General features: G+C 38.2%; 1 protein-coding gene across 1 annotated transcript in view; it reads right to left on the bottom strand.

Moving 5' to 3' along the window:
- Positions 1 to 21,092, bottom strand: part of Dscam3 (Down syndrome cell adhesion molecule 3) — a 295,926-nt gene that overhangs the window by 259,694 nt on the left and 15,140 nt on the right. The gene's annotated exons all lie outside the window — the stretch shown is intronic.

Here is a 21,092-nt window from a genome sequence, read left to right as displayed (position 1 = left end):
GTGGAAGGAAAGTGTCGCTAGAAGAACGGGAAATAACAGGAGCCGTGCAAAAATGCACCGTTGGACGATTTTACGCCTCGGATGGAGACGTCAGATCCCTCTGCACTTGCATTATACGGGGTGTCCGTTAAAAATAATACTCTGAACGCGGCGAGATTTATTTGCGGAAATGGCGATATAGAGAGAGGATTCGCAATTTTCATTATTTATCACATTTTAGTTGTTTGGGTTGAAAGATGTTTAAGGACAGAAATTTGGCAATTTACTTTACAACTTTATAACTTTGCAACTTCAGAACTTTATAACTTTGCAACTTCACAACTTTACTCCTTTACAACTTTATAACTTTACACCTTTGCAGCTTTATAATTTTACAACTTTACAATTGTACGGCTTTACAACTTTGCAGCTTCACAGCTTTACACCGTTGCAACTTTACAGGCTTCACAGCTTTACGACTTTACAGCTTCACAGCTTTACAACGTTGCAACTTTACAGACTTGACAGCTTTACAACGTTGCAACTTTACAGACTTGACAGCTTTACAACTGTACAGCTTGACAACTTAGCAATTTAATTATTGAACTACTTAATTGTTTGACTGTTTAATTAATTGAGAATTTGATGATTTGTTAATTCGATTGTTAGATAATTTGACAATTTGATTGTTTGACAATTTAATAATTTGGCAATTTAACAATTTAACAATTTGACAATTTAACAATTTAACAATTTAACAATTTAACAATTTGACAATTTAACAATTTAACAATTTAACAATTTAACAATTTAACAATTTAACAATTTAACAATTTAACAATTGGACAATTTAACAATTGGACAATTGGACAATTGGACAATTTGACAATTTGACAATTTGGCAATTTAACAATTTAACAATTTAACAATTTGACAATTTAAAAATTTAACAATTTAACAATTTAACAATTTAATAATTTAACAATTTAACAATTTAACAATTTAACAATTTAACAATTTAACAATTTAACAATTTAACAATTTAACAATTTAACAATTTGACAATTTAACAATTATATATTCAAGAGTAAAATTGTGAAACGTCGAAGAATTTCCGGATGAGCGTAAAAATAGCGGGGGACGCTCCGTATGTACAGCGCTGTCGTATCGAACGAGGTACACGCTCGCACGAGACGTGAAACGAGCCCCGGAAACGAACAGCATCGCCGTGGAAACATTTTTAACCGGCGTGCTCGTTTCTCTCTTTAAATCGCTCGATGCCGCCACGATACGTTACGGAGATCCATGCTACACAGAATGGCCCGTCGGTTTCTTCTTTCCACCAACAGGGATCAATTGCCCGTCCTGACCACCCTTATCCCTTCCGGCTAATCGTACCGCGATCTTTACTCGTACGTCTTCCTCTGCTTTTTCCTACTCACCCTTCCTGAGTGACGGGGATGAACGAGAAATTGCCCTGGGAGTCGGGATGACGTTGGCGAACGAAGAGCACTTGTGTTTTGCCAATTTCGATGTTGATTAATACTTCGATGGCTGCGGTCAAATGTCGCCAGAGACAGTTTGAAGAATTTAGAGAGACTTTATGAAAATTCATGAAATAATTCGACATATGTGACGTGTTACACATGTGTCAACGTGTAAAACAAATAAGAGTAGCAATGCATTTAATAGGGCAAAATTAATATTTTTTTGTAATAGTTATTAGAGCAATCATCACACAAGGAGTATTAGCCAATGACCTTTAGTAGTATCACACATGTGTGACGTGTTACACATGTGTCAGCACATAATACAAACAAAAACAGCAACACATTTAATAAGACAAAATTAATTTTTTTTCGTAATAGTTATTAGAGCAATCATCGTACAAAGAGTACTAGCCAATGACTTTTAACAGCATCACACATGTGTGACGTGTTACACATGTGTCAACACATAATACAAATAAAAACAGCAATACAATTAATACGACAAAATTAATATTTTTTTGTAATAGTTATTAGAGCAATCATCGTACAAAGAGTACGAGCTAATAACCTTTAGTAGCATCACACATGTGTGACGTGTTACACATGTGTCAATACATAATACAAATAAAAACAGCAATACAATTAATACGACAAAATTAATATTTTTTTGTAATAGTTATTAGAGTAATCATCATACAAAGAGTATTAGCCAATGACCTTTAATAGCATCACACATGTGTGACGTGTTACACATGTGTCAACACATAAAACAAATAATAGTAGCAATACATTTAATACGACAAAATTAATATTTTTTTGTAATAGTTATTAGAACAATCATCACAAAAGGAGTATTAGCCAATGACCTTTAGTAGCATCACACATGTGTGACGTGTTACACATGTGTCAACACATAATACAAACAAAAACAGCAACATAGTTAATACGACAAAATTAATATTTTTATGTAATAGTTATTAGAGCAATCATCGTACAAAGAGTACGAGCTAATAATCTTTAGTAGCATCACACATGTGTGACGTGTTACACATGTGTCAGCACATAATACAAACAAAAATAGCAACACAGTTAATACGACGAAATTAATATTTTACGTTTGTAATAGTTATTGGATCACCTATGTTCAATCATCACACAAAGGACACCAGTCAATAACCTTTGGTAAGATCACACACATGTGTGAGATAATGCTAACGGTTGACCCAGCCATCACACATATGTCATGTGAGCGGTCACTAAAGTGTTAATTCAAAGTGTATAAAGAAAACTATGGAACTAACCGAAATAATAGTACAATATCCCAAGTAGAATATAAAGAATTCTGCATTATCCCATAAAAAATTAGTAAGACTAAAATAGTAGTACAAGAACCAGTAAAAAGAAGCAGTAGAAGTTGTGGTGGATCTCTCCGTGAAAATTTCATCGAAGAGCTGAAAGATCCGAAGAATAGTCAGACGAAAATTGTTTTTCAGACCATCAGTCTCGGTCTATTAAATCCAATACCCCGATACTCTTTTGGATCGAGCTGTTTCGTCCCGATCACTGTACCCCGAAGCAAACGGACAATCAGATTCAGCGAGTTCCCATTTACTTAGATGTACGCTTTCAGACAGGAGAAGAAACCGTGTGGAATGTCTGAGAAACGCTCGTACCGCAAATTCGATGATGGAAACTGCTTCAAGACGAAGGATTTCGCCAGTGTCGTCTCGAATATCTTCCTCGAAGTGAAACAACAAAAAAACCATTCACCACCATTTTTCTTGCAATTCTACCAAAAGCGGTTTCTATAGGATACTTTATACGGTCCTTTTGTTCAATTAATTAACAGGGGATTAACACCGGGACTGTCTTCGAAACAAACTACTTCATTAGCGGGGAGCTAATATAGTTGCTAAGAAGATTGGCTTAAACTTCGATATAACAGCGCAGGAAATTTTTATGCTGCTTACGAATTTAATGGGGAAATTTTGTTTTAAGTTGGACAGGTTTTTGGTCATGAAGATTTATTATTTTATGATAATTTTTTTATTATAATTTTGTGAGATTGCGGTTTTCTAAATTTGTAGTTCTGGTTTTTTTTATTTGTTGGTATTTCTATTATGTATTTTCTAATTTTCAAGTTTGGGATTCTTAGTTTTTCAATTCTTTAATTTTCCCACTTTCCATTTTTCTATTTTCCAAATTTTGCCTTTACCGTTTTCCAGGTGTCTAGTTTTCCAATTTTCCAATTTTCCAATTTTTCAATTTACCAATTTACCAGTTTACCAATTTTCCAATTTACCAATTTACCCATTTTTCAGTTTTTCAATTTACCATTTTACCAATTTACCACTTTACCAATTTTCCCATCTTCCAATTTTTCAATTTTTCAATTTTTCAATTTACCAATTTACCAATTTGCCAATTTACCCATTTACCCATTTTCCAATTTTCCAATTTTCCAATTTTTCAATTTACCATTTTACCAATTTACCACTTTACCAATTTACCCATTTTCCAATTTTTCAATTTACCATTTTACCAATTTACCCATTTTCCAATTTTTCAATTTACCATTTTACCAATTCACCACTTTACCAATTTTCCCATTTTCCAATTTCTCGATTTCCCAATTTTCCCCTTTTCAATTTTCCTATTTTCCAAATTTTACTTTTCCAGCTTTCCAATTTTCCCATTTTCCAATTTCCCAACTTCTTCTATTTTTCAATTTCTCAATTGCTGTTGCAATGGATATCACGTTTCATTGAAAAACACATCATTACTACGAGAATTTTATTTAACTTTCAATCAGTCTTGTTACCCTTCCATTAAAAAGAACATATCTAATTTTCCTTATAACTTAATTTTAATATAATCAATTTTTCCTCGTAATTAAATTAAATGTTAATTGTTCCATTATTAAATATTTTAATTTAATTTAAACTTCCTACATTTTACAATTTTTCTCCTTTCTATCATCCTATCATTAATCCCTCTATTTCCCACTTTCTCCAATCTCTGTTTACATAATCACGACATTTTTATATTCATACGATAGCTAATTACGTCGATGAAGTCGCAGGAATAATCGAGCTTTCCAATTAGTCTGATCAGGACATTCGTTCATTAGAACGAGTCTGATCAAAATCGTCCCCGTGTACCTTCGCTAGTGTCGTCATTACACGCAGCACGGCTGATTAAAACCCTGCGTGTTTCACGAAGGTCTGAAGAGTGCGTGACGCTTGCTACTTCGATACCTGTCGCGTCCGTGGATTCGCATTCATGCGAACCCGCCATTCAATGCTGGACACCGACAATCCGCCATCGTTCAACGAATTTCAATCAACCTACGGCTTTTAATTTCTAATAAAAGTCGAGACGGATAACTGTCAATTATATCTGCGAAACTATTTAGTAAAATATAGCTAACTGATCGATGTTTTGACTCTTTGTAATATTTACACTTGTGGAAATATTTTTTATTGATGGCGGATGGAAACTTGACATATTTATTTAAAAAGTTTGATAATTATTTTAGAAGTTATTTTTCTGTTGTGATTATATAAACACTGTAACTGGAAGATTATGTTTAACATTATAGATTGAGAGGAAAAGTACTTATTCCTGTCGCGTTAAACAAGATGGCGTCGTGTTAAACAAAATGGCGTCACCTTTCGAGACAAGTTGGCCGCCATATTGAAACTTCGACTGGATAAACATTTTGTTTCCACAAAACCTTACCCCAAATATTTTATTGTATTTATCAGAGAAAGTTGCAAATAGTTAATATTAGTTTTAATACCAGATAACAAGTTTCCTAATACGTATGGTAGTACGTGGCCGTCAAACATAACCTACAAGAAATAAACTTGATTGCTGTATTTTATTTAGCGAATGAGTTCTGAATGTAAATATAAGTGAAATCGTCGATTAATAATTTTTAAGTAATGATTCTTTTTTACTTTTCATTTATTAGCATCGAATTTTAATTACAATGTGAAATTGTCTAGCTGGATGACTTTTAGTATGAGTTGTGTACGTGTATTCCCATGGAGGATCGTTTTCGCAACCGCTTAATAACTCGATTACCGTTTAATTAATACGTACTCGGATGATCATAAAATCCGCAGCTCCCTGGCGAGAAAAAGAACGCGATAACTTTCCTCGTAAACTGATCTCTGTTTCACCGATCCTCCGTTAACGCAGCGGGTTTAAAAGTGCGGTTAAACTTTCGCAAAGCTGTTTCCTTAAAAAATGTATGAAGCCGGAGATTGCGGAAACACAGCAATTTTTATCGATTCCCTTTATTAGAGTTGACTAAAATTTATGCAATTAAGATGAACTTCATCTCGATATATACGTCACGTCATTTGCAAAATTACAAATTTCCTTCGACTTATTTCCAGATTTTTAACCCGCGCTCTCGAGGGATTCAAGTTTGTTTCAAACATCGCCCTTCATGTTGAATTAATCACAACCCTTATCAAGCGCAATTAAAATGTTCTACAAATTTCATCCCACTGGAGTGACATTAAAACTAGTCCTCGATTTAATTAATCAAAGAAAATTAAATTCATTACTAGGAATAAAATGTTCTCGTAATGAATTTTCATTCAACCCTCGATCTTCCTCGTTAAATTACTCGTATGTTTGTCTATGACTTCTTAAGCTGAATATCAAGTTTTATGGACATTTTTTATATTCCATATACTGGGTGCTCTTGACTAATCTGCTCAATAATTGATTACCATTCATTCATTTCATTAGACCAATCAATATTTGAGCAAACGCGATCAATATTACATACGCGTGTATTTAGCCAGTTCATGTGTGAGTATGTTACTTTGGTACACCCTGTATGTGCACCATCATTGATAAATTAAAGTGGAACATATGATAGGAAACTAAAGTTTGAAACTTGCAAACTGGTCAAAAATATTAGTAATATTTTATGTTTTATAGTGAGTAGTCCACATATGAACATATTGATTGTCACAGTGAAGACTGACATATGTGGTCAGACATACTGAAATATAAATTATTAAGAACAAAGATATATGATCTTTTGGTTACAGCTTTTAATCTGTTATTATACATTGTATACATACATACATATATGCATGTACACATATGTGTGGACATACGTGTGTACATACATGTATGCATACATATACATATGTATACATATGTATACCTACATCTACATACATATACATATGTATACCTACATCTACATACATATACATATGTATACCTACATATACGTACATACATATATGTATACCTATATATACATGCATGTGTACATACATGTATGCATACATATACATATATATACCTACATATACATATGTATACCTACATATACATACATATACATATGTATACCTACATATACGTACATACATATATGTATACCTATATATACATGCATGTGTACATACATGTATGCATACATATGTGTATACCTACATATACCTACATATATACATGTATACATACATGTCTACATACATATATGCATACATATATGTATACATACATGTATGTGCACATACATCTTTCCCAGTAAATAATTAAATGTATCAGTTAATTGATAGCCATAACGTGCAACGTAATAATATCACAAACTCGAAAATTGTTGAATCAAATTCGAATCAGTTTCATTAAGCAAATTTGATATGATGAATATCTAAACCACGTTGTTTTATAGAATAACAGGAAGCGTAAACGTGGTACAAACCAAACAACGTTAACGAGACACAGCCGATTATACGAGACTAACACGGAAGTCGGAAACGAACGGATGACCCCTGTGGCCAGGCTCGTTTAGACCGGAAGCGATCTTAAGTGTTTATTAATACGTCGACCGACCACTCGGCGTGTACGTTACCTGTTTGGTTATGCGCCGGTTTGCGTTGTAATTAGCGCGGCCTGTTTGGCCACACCGACCAGATACTCATGGAACTGTAACTCATGTGACCCGGTTGCGAACAGTGAATTACATAATACACCCGTTGCTGACACGTACACACCTATACACCTACACGAATCCTGCAAATGACATTTCCATGACGTATATACCTGCGAAATGAACGGGCCAACGTTGTCGCGCACCACGAGCGCGGCCGAAACACGTTTTAATACGCGTGGCTGGGCATGCTAACCTCTTACGAAGAATTAACACCCACTCGAATAACAACAATAGCGAAAATCCGTCTGCAAACCGTCTCGACAAAACGTATCGGCTGACAGAAACCACGAGTTACAAGATTTAATGTTATGCAACTGGGCTGTGGAATGGAAATGGCAATATACAGGGAGGGTAATTAGTGGGGGATGATTTGTTTTTGCTACTGATTTCAGTGAGTATCCAATTCGCTGAGTAGATATTCGAGGTACGTGTGTATTAGATTACTCTGCGAGATTCGAGGGTTATTTTCAAGTTATATAGTCTTACGTTGGATACTTACATGATAGATATTTACGCGTGGGATATACGAGCGGTAGAGTTCTACGTGCTAGGTATTCACTCGTTACATATTCACGCATCAGATATCTACGCGCCAAATACCCACGCGTTAGACATCTACGTATTACATCTCTACATGTTAGATATCTACGTGTTAAATATTCACGTGTCAGATATCCACGTGTGAAACATCTACGCGTTGAATCATTACGTGTTAGGTGACGACGTGTTAGATATCTACGCGTCAAGTATCTGCGTGTTAGATATTCACGCGTCAAGTAGACACACGCTAGACATCCGCGCCTCAGATACCAACATATCAGATATCTACGCGACAAATACCCACGCGTTAGACATCCACGTATTATATCTCTATATGTTAAATATCAACGTGTTAGATACCTACACGTCAAATGACCACGCGTTAGATACCTGCTATAAGTGCTCAAAGTATCAGAACAATCTTTCGCTTATCAAAATGAAAAAATATGTGAAGACTTGTTACTTTTAGATGCTGTAAATTAATTCTAAATAAAAGTATATAAACTCGACAATTTGTTAATACACCAATTCCCATCATCAACGACAATAAAAGAGCAATTTTTCTAAATTTCCACGACATCCAAGTGGAATCGGAGATTACAGTGTAGCAGTAATCCACTCGGTCGCGGCTACGATCGACTTAAAATACTTCCAAGCCATTTAACCGCGTAATCGTCGATACGTCTTTCGGGGGTGGCTCGGTGGGTTCGCACAAAAGACATCCGGGATCTTTAAATTACCTCTGAAATTCACCCCATCAAGGTTAAATTTCATTCCCACGGATTTACCTAGCGAACGCGACAAGACTTTAAATCCGGAGCCTTCAATTTAACCATGTATTTATCATTCGTTTCTAGATAACCTTCCTGCTTTATTATGTAAATAATAATTAGTAATAATTGTTACTGATGTATCACAAGAATAAAATACAGTAGAAAATTCAAAAAATTTCTGTTCTTTCTTGAAGAGGTCCTCATAAGAGAACATTACAAAAATTTATATGAATTTAATTAAGATTGAGAGTGATTATAAAAAAATAGTTGCTGCGCGTTGGATTACTACGCGCTGAGTTACTACCACGGGTAGGACTACCACGCGTTGCATTACCACGCGTACAATTACCACAGGTTGCATTACCACGTGTTGGATTACCACGCGTTGGATTACCACGCGTTGGATTACCACGCGTTGGATTGGTATTTCTACGCGTGGTAATTCTACACGTGGTAACGCAACGCGTGGTATTTCTACGTGTGGTAATGCAACGCATGGTAATGCAACGCGTAATAATTCTACGCGTGGTAATGCAACGCATAGTAATTCTACGCGTGGTATTTCTACGCGTAGTAATTCTACGCGTGGTATTTCTACGCGTGGTATTTCCACGCGTGGTAATTCCACGCGTGATATTTCTACGCGTGGTAATTCCACGCGTGGTATTTCTACGCGTGGTAATTCCACGCGTGGTATTTCTACGCGTGGTATTTCTACGCGTGGTAATTCCACGCGTGGTATTTCTACGCGTGGTAATTCCACGCGTGGTAATTCCACGCGTGGTAATTCCACGCGTGGTATTTCTACGCGTGGTATTTCTACGCGTGGTAATTCCACGCGTGGTATTTCTACGCGTGGTAATTCCACGCGTGGTAATTCCACGCGTGGTAATTCTACGCGTCGTATTTCTACGCGTGGTAATTCCACGCGTGGTAATTCCACGCGTGGTATTTCTACGCGTGGTAATTCAACGCGTGATATTTCCACGCGTGGTAATTCCACGCGTGGTATTTCTACGCGTGGTAATTCCACGCGTGGTAATTCCACGCGTGGTAATTCCACGCGTGGTAATTCCACGCGTGGTAATTCCACGCGTGGTATTTCTACGCGTGGTAATTCCACGCGTGGTAATTCCACGCGTGGTAATTCCACGCGTGGTAATTCCACGCGTGGTAATTCCACGCGTGGTAATTCTACGCGTGGTATATCTACGCGTGGTAATTCCACGCGTGGTATTTCTACGCGTGGTAATTCCACGCGTGGTAATTCTACGCGTGGTAATCCAACGCGTGGTAATTCTACGCGTGGTAATCCAGCGCGTGGTAATTCTACGCGTGGTAATCCAACGCGTGGTAATTCTACGCGTGGTAATCCAACGCGTGGTAATTCTACGCGTAGTAATCCAACGCTCGAAGCTATCCCTCTCTCATCTACGCATGCTCCTCCTCGCACCCTGATTGGTCCACATTTTCCTTAATAATTCAAAAACAAAGCTTCAAACCCCATTTTTGCAAAGGGAAATTTTATTCAGAATCACATCAGCTACCCCCCATTTCAGAGATCTACACTAATTATAAGACAGCCTGCACACACTTAAAGCTATCCTTACACTTTTGCATTGAATTAAAAAATATTAAATAACTTGTCATTAAACATGACCGTAATATCAATTAAAACCTGTAAAAAGAGCTCTACGACCATATCTAAATAAATCTAATAAATGTAACAAACAAAATAAATTAAAATAGCAGTCCCTAATGAACTACACAGAGATCCATAAGCAAATAATCCAGCAAACGTAAATCCATAATGCTGATTTATGTTTGAAATTACGTATCCCGTGTTACCCGGTGCACATTTGTATTTGCTTGATAAAAAGAGCGTTTAGAGGAAGATTATCTCAATTGATGGTTGTTTTCGCATTCACCATGTATAATCGTTAAGCCGTGTCGAGTAAAATAAATTCAAGTCCCGGGCATCGTGGGCGTTTTTCGTTTATATTCGTTTCACGTTATTGTCCAGTCCAGCCGCTAGAACGTTTTTGCGGTTTCGCTGACAAAGCTTTTACGCTCTACGCTGCTGAGTTTCTGTTATTATTCTTCCGTAAAAATTTTGATTTATTCGCCGAGCTAGCTGTTTTTAATGGTGCCCAACACCCGCTCGTTTTTTGATACGTCCCGTCGCTGATACAGTTCATTTTTCGAACGGTTTCACGCGTTATTTTTTCGCCGATCGCGAAGCCAATGAAAAGTACATCATTTGCGTTATAAATAAACATGGCGGATAAGCTCGTCGGTTATAATTGATTCGCTGATTGGATTCGTCGAAATCGGTCGACACCCCTTTGTTCCTATCCTCCTGGATTTCAATTTTTTATCCTTTTTTTATTCCGTTCATCCATGCCCGCGTGCTCGGTCTTTTTTTTCTATGTCGATCGTTTTCAGCGGAACGAGTCCACCGGAATCAATTCAAATATTAGTACCATCCAGTAAATCGGTACTGAGTCGGATATTAAAAATTCATGACGACGGTATCGACGCATTTATTTCATAGAATATTTGCGAGAACATTCTTTTATTCCCCGTCGCGGCGTCGATCGCGCAGTTCCAGAAATACTAAAAAATTGGCCTCACGTGCGGCTATATTACGAATCTCTCTCGTAAATTTGCAACGTCGATTTAACGGAATTGATGCTCGGGAAACGAGGTCGATTTGCGATATTTTTTACTTCCCGGAAGTCTTAGACTTTAATCTGAAACGTTCTACCTACTTTATTTTATCGCACTTCCCTCGTAATATTTTTTTTACTATTTCGCTGTTTTATGGTAATTTCTGAGAAAATTTGCAAGAGGTACGTTTTAAGGGTAGACGGAATATGCTGAGCCATTCAGCAGACGAATATCTAATGTACACTTTAGATCAACATATGTTGCTGTTTTATGGTTCCCATTATTTATGTCGGGCCAATGATCATAGTAGTCGAGGCCCATATAAAATCAATCAAACATTATTCATTCAACATGTCGATACATTAGCAATTTGTATAGATATCTTAACATAGGAATTTTTGGAGTAGTTTATGATTTTAATCAAAATTCAGTGTTCCTTGGTTTCAACTTGGGAGTCAAGATTAAAAAGTATGTAAATTTCATGTAAGAATTTCTATTTTATAGATACGTAACGGTTACTTATCTAACGTGCAGGTATTTAATACGTAGATATCTAATGTGTAGGTACTTGATCAAATGTGAATATCGAATGGGAAGATTTATAAGGTGTCGATATCTACCGTGTAGGTATCTAACTAGTAGATAACGAGCGCGTGGATATTTAACGCGATGGTACGTTATGAAACGTGAGTTTGTAATGCGCGGACATTTGACGTGTGGATATGCAACGCGTAGACGTTGAATGCGCGGATATTTAACGTGTGGATATGCAACGCGTAGACGTTGAATGCGTGGATATTTAACGCGATGATACGTAATTAAACGTGAGTTTGTAGTGCGCGGATATTTAACGTGTGGATATGCAACACGTAGACGTTGAATGCATAGATATTTAACGCGAAGATATCTAATGAAACGTGAGTATGTAGTGCGCGGATATTTAACGTGTGGATATGCAACGCGTAGACGTTGAATGCGTGGATATTTAACGTGAAGGTATCTAATGAAACGTGAGTATCAAACGCATAAATATCTCATGCTTAGAAATTTAACGCGTGGATAATTAACTTGTCGATATTGAACGCGTGGATATCTGACGCATGGCTAACTAACGCATGGATAACTAACACGTTGATATCTAATGTGTGGGTAACTAACGCGTGGATATCTGACGTGTGGGTATTGAACGCGTGGATATCTAACGAGTGGGTAACTAATGTGTGGATATCTAACGCGTGGGTAATTAAAGCGTGGATATCTAACGTGTGGGTAACTAACGCGTGGATATCTAACGAGTGGGTAACTAACGCGTGGATATCTAACGCGTGGGTAATTAAAGCGTGGATAACTAACGCGTGGGTAACTAACGCGTGGATATCTAACGAGTGAGTAACTAATGTGTGGATATCTAACGCGTGGGTCATTAAAGAGTGGATAACTAACGCGAGGGGAACTAACGCGTGGATATTTAACGCGTGGATATCTAACGAGTGGGTAACTAATGCATGGATATCTAACGCGTGGGTAATTAAAGCGTGGATAAGTAACGCGTGAATATCTAACGCGTGGATATCTAACGAGTGGGTAACTAACGCTTGGATATCTAACGCGTGGGTAATTAAAGCGTGGATAACTAACGCGTGGGTAACTAACGCGTGGATATCTAACGAGTGAGTAACTAATGTGTGGATATCTAACGCGTGGGTAATTAAAGCGTGGATAATTAACGCGTGGGTAACTAACGCGTGGTTAACTAACGTGTGGATATCTGACGCGTGGATATCTAACGCATCAATATCTAACAGGTATATATCTAACTCCTGAATATTTAACACATACATGCAACATATAAATACGAAATGATCGCAGTACAAAATTATTTACCTTCCTCGTCAAATATTTATTTGAAAGAATAATTGGTACGTGTTCATCAGAACGATGTTTGACGGCTTGTAAACGCCGTGTTATCGTTTATTTTATGCAGAAACGTTGTTTTAAAGGGTTTTATTTACCCTTGTTTTCAACCCCATCATATCGCACTTCTCGTGAGGTGGCCAGTTTATTAAATGGAATTAACGAGGTGCACACGAGAGAAAGGTTCTCGTCCGACAAAATGTAGCTATAATGTAAACAAAAAAGGTTCGCGAGTTGTTAAAATGTAATATTCGTTGCTATGGCATCGAGTAATTAAAAATGTAAAAATTTATACACGGCCATGCTTCCGAAATTTATGCCAAACTGTTTGTTTCGAAGGGGTGAATTTTCCACTAATTACAAACATTTTTCGGTCCATGTAATTTGTTGCAAAATTTCATATTTTAATGGTAATTAAAATCGGACGTTGTTCAAATTGCTTGTTTCAAATCATAAACATTAACATGTCCAAAAAAATGACATCTAAATAAACATTTATAGTGAATTAAAATTTATAAAGTACGAGTGAGTAAGAATTTCTAGCCATATTAAAATTATAGGTTTATATCGAATCGTGTTAATTATCTTAACGCTGTAGGAGGAAAACGTCTGCCATTTAAAAGATAAATTCATGGTGCCTAATGCATTTTGTATGTTCCGTACTGGTCTGTATGTTTTTATGGTCTCGAAACGCTTCATCATTTCTTACATAGAATTTCATGGCAAATTTTATTAAAGTTCTTCATTTTTCGAGTATAAACTTCGCGGAAAGATACAGTGAAATGTATAAAAAGTTTAATATAGTTACGCGAGTTTATATTCCATGCATATTCCAGGCTTTCAGTGTTTTTCAACAGAGATAATGATTCATCGCGGTACTATGATACCTGTAAAAATTTCAGTACAACATTTTAAGGGAAGTTCAAACTTATCTTTTTATACCATGCGGATAAAATACCATATCTGCGCTGTCACGATTACGCTTTATGATACATTTAGGAATTTGCTGAACTTGGATATTTGGAAATTCTGGAATTTAAAAAATTAAAATTTAGAAATGTCACTAACACGACGTAATAATCGCGAAACGCGTAGTAGACTTGTCAGACGAATTTATAAAACGATGAAGCAGCGGAAAGGATGTTTGAGTAGATGCATCAGCGATAGTTTAATTTCCTGAAATTTTAAGACCGAGAGTGATTCCGCAGAGAAGGAAAGATTATTTAACGCGCATACGGTAGCATCGAGTTCAGAAGCTAGGAAATGACCCTCTTCGACTCTGCATATTTCTCGAGGAATGCGCCCATTTAAATTAACAATTCAACAGCTGGCAGAAAGGATAGACGTTTGAAGCTCTTCAGAATTCTAATACGAGTAGCTGCTCGTAAAGCAAAATGGTCAATGCTTGCCTTTTCACGTGCTTTTTCGCTTGAAATATTGATTAACCCTCGCGTATGAATTTTTTCCTCGTTTTTACACTTCGTCGCCCGAAACACGTAATTGTACATAAAACATGGGGACACCTATGTATTAATGCAATCACGTAGTAATGCAATGCGTGGTAATTCTACGCGTAGTTATGCAACGCGTGGTTATCCAACGCGTAGTAATCCAACGCGTAGTAATTCAACGCGTAGTAATCCAACGCGTAAATATTCAACGCGTTGTAATCGAGAGCGTGACTGTCAAGCGCGTAGTAATCCAGCGCATGACTATCCAGGGCGTGGATATCCAACGCATAGTAATCCAGCGCGTGACTATCCAGCGTGCGGATATCCAACGCATAGTAATCCAGCGCGTGACTGTCAAGCGCTTAGTAATCCAGCGCATGACTATCCAGCGCATGAATATCCAACGCATAGTAATCCAGCGCGTGACTATCCAGCGCGTAGTAATTCAGCGCGTGACTATCCAGCGCGTGGATATCCCACGCATACTAATCCAGCGCGTGACTATCCAGCGTGTGGATATCCAACGCATACTAATCCAGCGCGTGACTATCCAGCGTGTGGATATCCAACGCATAGGTATCCAACGCGTAGTAATTCAGCGCGTGGATATCCAGCGCGTCGTAATCCAGCGCGTGGATCTTCAACGCGTGGATATCCAGCGCGTAGTAATCCAACGCGTGGATCTTCAACGCGTGGTAATCCAGCGCGTGGTAATCCAGCGCGTGGATATTCAACGCGTGGTAATCTAACGCGTGACTATCCAACGCGTGGATATCCAACGCACAGTAATCCAGCGCGTGGATATTCAACGCCTGGTAATCTAACGCGTAGATATCCAACGCGTAGTAATTCAGCGCGTGGATATCCAACGCGTGACTATCCAGCGCGTGGATATTCAACGCTTGGTAATCTAACGCGTAGATATCCAACGCGTAGTAATTCAGCGCGTGGATATCCAGCGCGTAGTAATCCAGCGCGTGACTATCCAGCGCGTAGTAATCCAGCGCGTGGTTATCCAACGCACAGTAATCCAGCGCGTAGTTATCCAACGCATAGTAACCCAGTGTGTGGATATCCAACGCGTAATAATTCAACGCCAACTACCAAATCACCCCAACACCAACCATGAACTTCAAAATATTTTAATCACGTACCGATTAAGTATTACGACAACGTAGTCATAAAAGCTAAGGTCTTCCTCTCACATTATAATAATATATCTCCACCAAAGATAAGACCCAGTCAGAAGACCCTATGTTTAAATGAAATAGAAGGGTTGTCCAGGCGTATCCGCGTGAAACCACAGCCGTTAACCCGCTTTGGTGTCGATCGTAAACGAGCTGACGAGTTTACAGTAACGCGATACGGGCGTCATTGATATGCCAGGTGGAAATTACCGGATTATAACTGTGAAACCGGGTCAACGTCCTAACCGTGATAAATGAAGCTACAGCTTTTTCGGTTTAGACACATCGTCAAGTTCTCGGCATAAACTGATATGATCTCAAACAGAATGACAAATTAAGAGGAAACGTTTAGAAGCCTCGCAAATCTTCCGAATGGAGAATCTCCGTTAATTTATCCTTGAACCATGGAGAGTGGATTATCGCGAAACATGTCTACATTTCCCCAGATCCATTTCTCCGGCGATGAACAGGATGACAACCATCGACCACGATCTCGCAATTTCGATCCGGAACCGTGGGACGATTAATCAACCGTCACCGGTACGCGGATTAATTTATCACGCGAATTAATGAACGCGAGTTACGTGTCGAGTTTACGGCCAAGGTGGAGCGTTAATCGTTGTGAAACACGCCAGTGAGAAGATGCTTCTCTGTGATCGCGATGTAATACGCGGTGATAAAAATGCTGACTCCAGATGGAAAGATATGGATATTCAAACGACATATAACACTTGGAGAGTCTTCAATGCAATTCCATCTTCGCGTTATACTACTTTGATCAGGCTGATGTGTCGCGGAATGTTCTGATCGAAACTTTACTGCGTTTTTTGTACTTGCTTTTGAAGTTTTATATTGTGATTGTACTGTGTATTTTATAAAATATAATCAATTTTAAAAATTCAACTTAAAGTTGAAGTACAATCAGTAAATGTATGGACAATATTTAATTTATTGATATGTATGTTTTTGCAACATATGAAAATGTATATTAAATATACTTATGGTTAATAATATTCTAAGGCTATTATGTAGTATAGTTAATCATTTATATAATTGATATAAAATATAATCAATTTTAAAAATTCATGAGACGTTCGCCTTAAAATAATTTCCATTCGCCTCTTCATTACCTATCTCCTAGAAAATAGAAACTGCAACGAAACACGTCGCAGAAAGAACCGATTAATCGCGATAATTTCCCGCTTCCGAAAAGGAAAGAAAAGACGCGTGTGCGGAAATCCAAGAATATTCGAAAGGCAAAGTTTCCGCTCGTTACGTAGCCGGAAAAGCTTTGGTCGCGATAAAAGTGCAGTAAAAGGAATTCAAGCTCGCTCACGACCTAACCTACCGACGTCTCTGTCGCGTTAATTGTAATGGTATTAATTACGATAATGGAGATCCCCAACCAACCTCTCTACCACTTACTCTTATACCCCTTTACCACCGATTACCCCCTCTCTTTCAGCCCCCCGAGCCGGGCCCGTTACTATTCTGAAACCTCCACCCCCTTTATCTCATCCGTTCACGCGGAGTCAATTAAGTGGATATCTCAAACGAAAAATTCTAATAAGCCCGCGAGAACGAACCGACCATAGAATCCGCTCGGCTCAGCACGCGGAAAGATCATTATTTTTCGTTCCCTTTTACGCGGGCCGCGTTTAATTCCCAGCCGTTAGTTTTATGCTAAATTTAATGGCGTTTAATGGTCTTCGCCCGCTATTAGACTGTCCTATCGAGCTTCCCTTAAAACGTGTCGGGGATAAAGAGGTGTATAATCATTCTATTTTATTTCGATCATTCGCACGATTCGTTTAGAACTCTTCTGTCTATATTCTTCACGGAAAGGGATAGAGGTCTTTTGAGGGTGTGAGGTTTTGAGAATTAGAGGTTGGGAGTTTGGGAGGGTGGGAGTTTGAAAATTTTTGAGTTTACAGGTGAGAGAATTTGAGGGTTTGCGGATTTATGGCGTTGGGAGTTTGGAAGCTGAGGAATTCAAGGTCTTGGAGATAGGGGGGTTGGAAATTTGGAGATTTGAAGATTTTGGGGGAAGAGAATTTGGATGGTAATCCAACGCGTGGTAATGAAACGCGTAGTAATTCTACGCGTGGTGGTCCAACGCGTGGTAATGCAACGCGTGGTAATTCTACGCGTGGAGATTCTACGCGTGGTGGTCCAACGCGTGGTAATCCAACGCCTGGTATTTCTACGCGTGGCAATCCAACGCGTGGTAATCCAACGCGTGGTAATGCAACGCGTGGTAATGCAACGCATGGTAATCCAACGCGTGATAATCCGACGCGTGGTAATCCAACGCGTGGTAATGCAACGCGTGGTATTTCTACGCGTGGTAATCCAACGCGTGGTAATCCCACGCGTGGTATTTCTACGCGTGGTAATTCCACGCGTGGTATTTCTACGCGTGGTAATTTTACGCTTGGTATTTCTACGCGTGGTAATTCTACGCTTGGTATTTCTACGCGTGGTAATTCTACGCGTGGTATTTCTACGCGTGGTAATTCTACGCTTGGTATTTCTACGCGTGGTAATTCTACGCGTGGTATTTCTACGCGTGGTAATTCCACGCGTGGTATTTCTACGCGTGGTAATTTTACGCTTGGTATTTCTACGCGTGGTAATTCTACGCGTGGTATTTCTACGCGTAGTAATTCTACGCGTGGTATTTCTACGCGTGGTAATTCTACGCGTGGTATTTCTACGCGTGGTAATCCCACGCGTGGTATTTCTACGCGTGGTAATTCCACGCGTGGTATTTCTACGCGTGGTAACTCCACGCGTGGTATTTCTACGCGTTGTAATTTTACGCTTCGTATTTCTACGCGTGGTAATCCCACGCGTGGTATTTCTACGCGTGGTAATTCCACGCGTGGTGTTTCTACGCGTGGTAATTCTACGCTTGGTATTTCTACGCGTGGTAATTCCACGCGTGGTGTTTCTACGCGTGGTAATTCTACGCTTGGTATTTCTACGCGTGGTAATTCTACGCGTGGTATTTCTACGCGTGGAAATAGAATACGTGGAATTTCTACGCGTCATAATTCTACGCGTGGTAATCCCACGCGTGGAGATTAGATAATTGGAGATTTCTTCAATTATCTATCCTAATTGGAGATTTGGGAATTTCAAGGTTGGAATTTGAGAATTTGAAGCTTCAAGGGGTTGGAAGTTTCAGAATACACAAATTCGAAAGCTAAGGAATTTGTAAATTTGAAAATTTGGGAGTTTATGAAACATCTAAGAATTCATAAATTTGTAAATTTAAAAATTTGCAAAATTAACAAAAATTCATACAAGGTCCGAAATGCTTCTCCTCGAATTAAAAGGTGATTTGAAAGGAAACACCGTGTGGACCACCCGCCAGTGAAGTTTTATTAGCGTCGCAGCGAGTCAGAGATTAATAAGAATCACAATCACCGTGCGATTGTTCTTTGCACGACGGGATGAAGGGGTAGTACAAGAGACTGATGTCGATTGACACTGCTCGAACCAGGATGCCGACGACAGAAGGGGATAGAACAAAAGTTTTTCGTGCTTTCGTCGAGACAAAAGCCTCCCACTTGCCTTTTCGAATATACTTTCAGCCATTCACCACCCCCGACCGCCTCCAACAACCCCCTGTTCCGCGTCTTCTTTTCATTCCGGGTATCCCGCCGAGGGAAAGTAGGAATTCTCGGAAGTCCCTCTTTCTTTCTTAGCCCTCTCTCTTTTTCTCCCCAAAGGGAATTCAACCCCCGATGGAATGTACGTTGAGTGGCACTCGTCCGACTGCCGGGACGAGATTGATACGAAAGATCGCGATAATATCGATGACGAATACAACGATAGAACGGGAAGATCGATGCCGGATGTGTCTTTGTACTGCGGGAACGATTTTATCGAGAGCATTGAATCGTCGGTGATGAAATATTCGACGAGGTTGCCGGGTTTGCAAATTTACGACCGGAATCAAGATACCAGCCTCGATGCGTGCTTTACGGTTTAGGCTACGATTATTTCAGCTTTCGATTTATGTTCTTTAATTTTATTTTCAAGTTCTCTCTCTCCCTTTCTTTTTTTTTCTTTTTTGTGTATGGATGTCTATATTTTATGGAATACAGTTTTAATCATTTTATCGTCCATTTTTCTCTTCACGTTTTTCTTTTAAAATCGATAATATGTGACGTCGTCGTTGAAATCGGGGTGAACCAAAATTGGGGATGACCAAAATTGGGGAGAACCAAAATTCGAGATGACCGAAATTGGGGAAAACCAAATTTGGGGATGACCGAAATTGGGGATGTCAAAAATTGGAGATGATCAAAATTGAAGCGAACCAAAATTGGGGATGACCAAAATTGAGGAGAACCAAAATTGTGGAGAACCGAAATTGAGGAAAACGAAAATTTAGTCATACCCCAAACTAAAAATCCTCAAAATTCTATACACCCCACATTAAAAATATATCGTCACTATTAATTGTCCCCTCGCTCTTATATTTGTAACTTATATATTAAATTTAAAATTTAACTTTTGCATTATGTAGTTGTCAAAAGAGGAGCTTGTACGAGTGAACCTGGTCCACTGACAATTTATTTTATTTGAATTTTGCCTTTACTCTGTTTGATCAATGTTATTTCTGTTTATGCTGTCTCATCAGTTTTATTTGCATTTATATTTTATTTTTAATCGAGCTTCTGCTTTATCACCTTTATTTGAATTTATTTTATTTGACTTTGTTCTGTTCAATCAATTTTATTTAAATTTACTTCATCGAACTCAGTGCACCTTCATTACATTCATTAAGTTAATTGTATTTGAACTTTAATTATATTCTATTCTGTGTATTTTATTAATTTTAGACTTGTATTTCATTAACTCTGAATCTATTTTAATCAAACTGACTGTGTCTAATTAGCTTCATTTGAACTTACTTTGAGACGTCTTTATACAAAGAAAATAATTATAAAAATTCAGCTTGAACTACTAATAACACGATAAATGATAATTTACCTTTTTTCACCGAATGAAATTAATAAATTCGAGTAACGAATTTCCCGCCGAAAGATCTCAATTAACAGAAATTATACGCTGGTCTCCGATAAAGCAAGAGGGTGTGC

Source organism: Megachile rotundata, chromosome 4 (genome assembly GCF_050947335.1).
Source record: "Megachile rotundata isolate GNS110a chromosome 4, iyMegRotu1, whole genome shotgun sequence".
In the NCBI taxonomy this organism is placed as follows: domain Eukaryota; kingdom Metazoa; phylum Arthropoda; class Insecta; order Hymenoptera; family Megachilidae; genus Megachile; species Megachile rotundata.
Note: the sequence above shows the minus strand (reverse complement) of the source record. Positions and strands in the feature narration are given on the sequence as shown.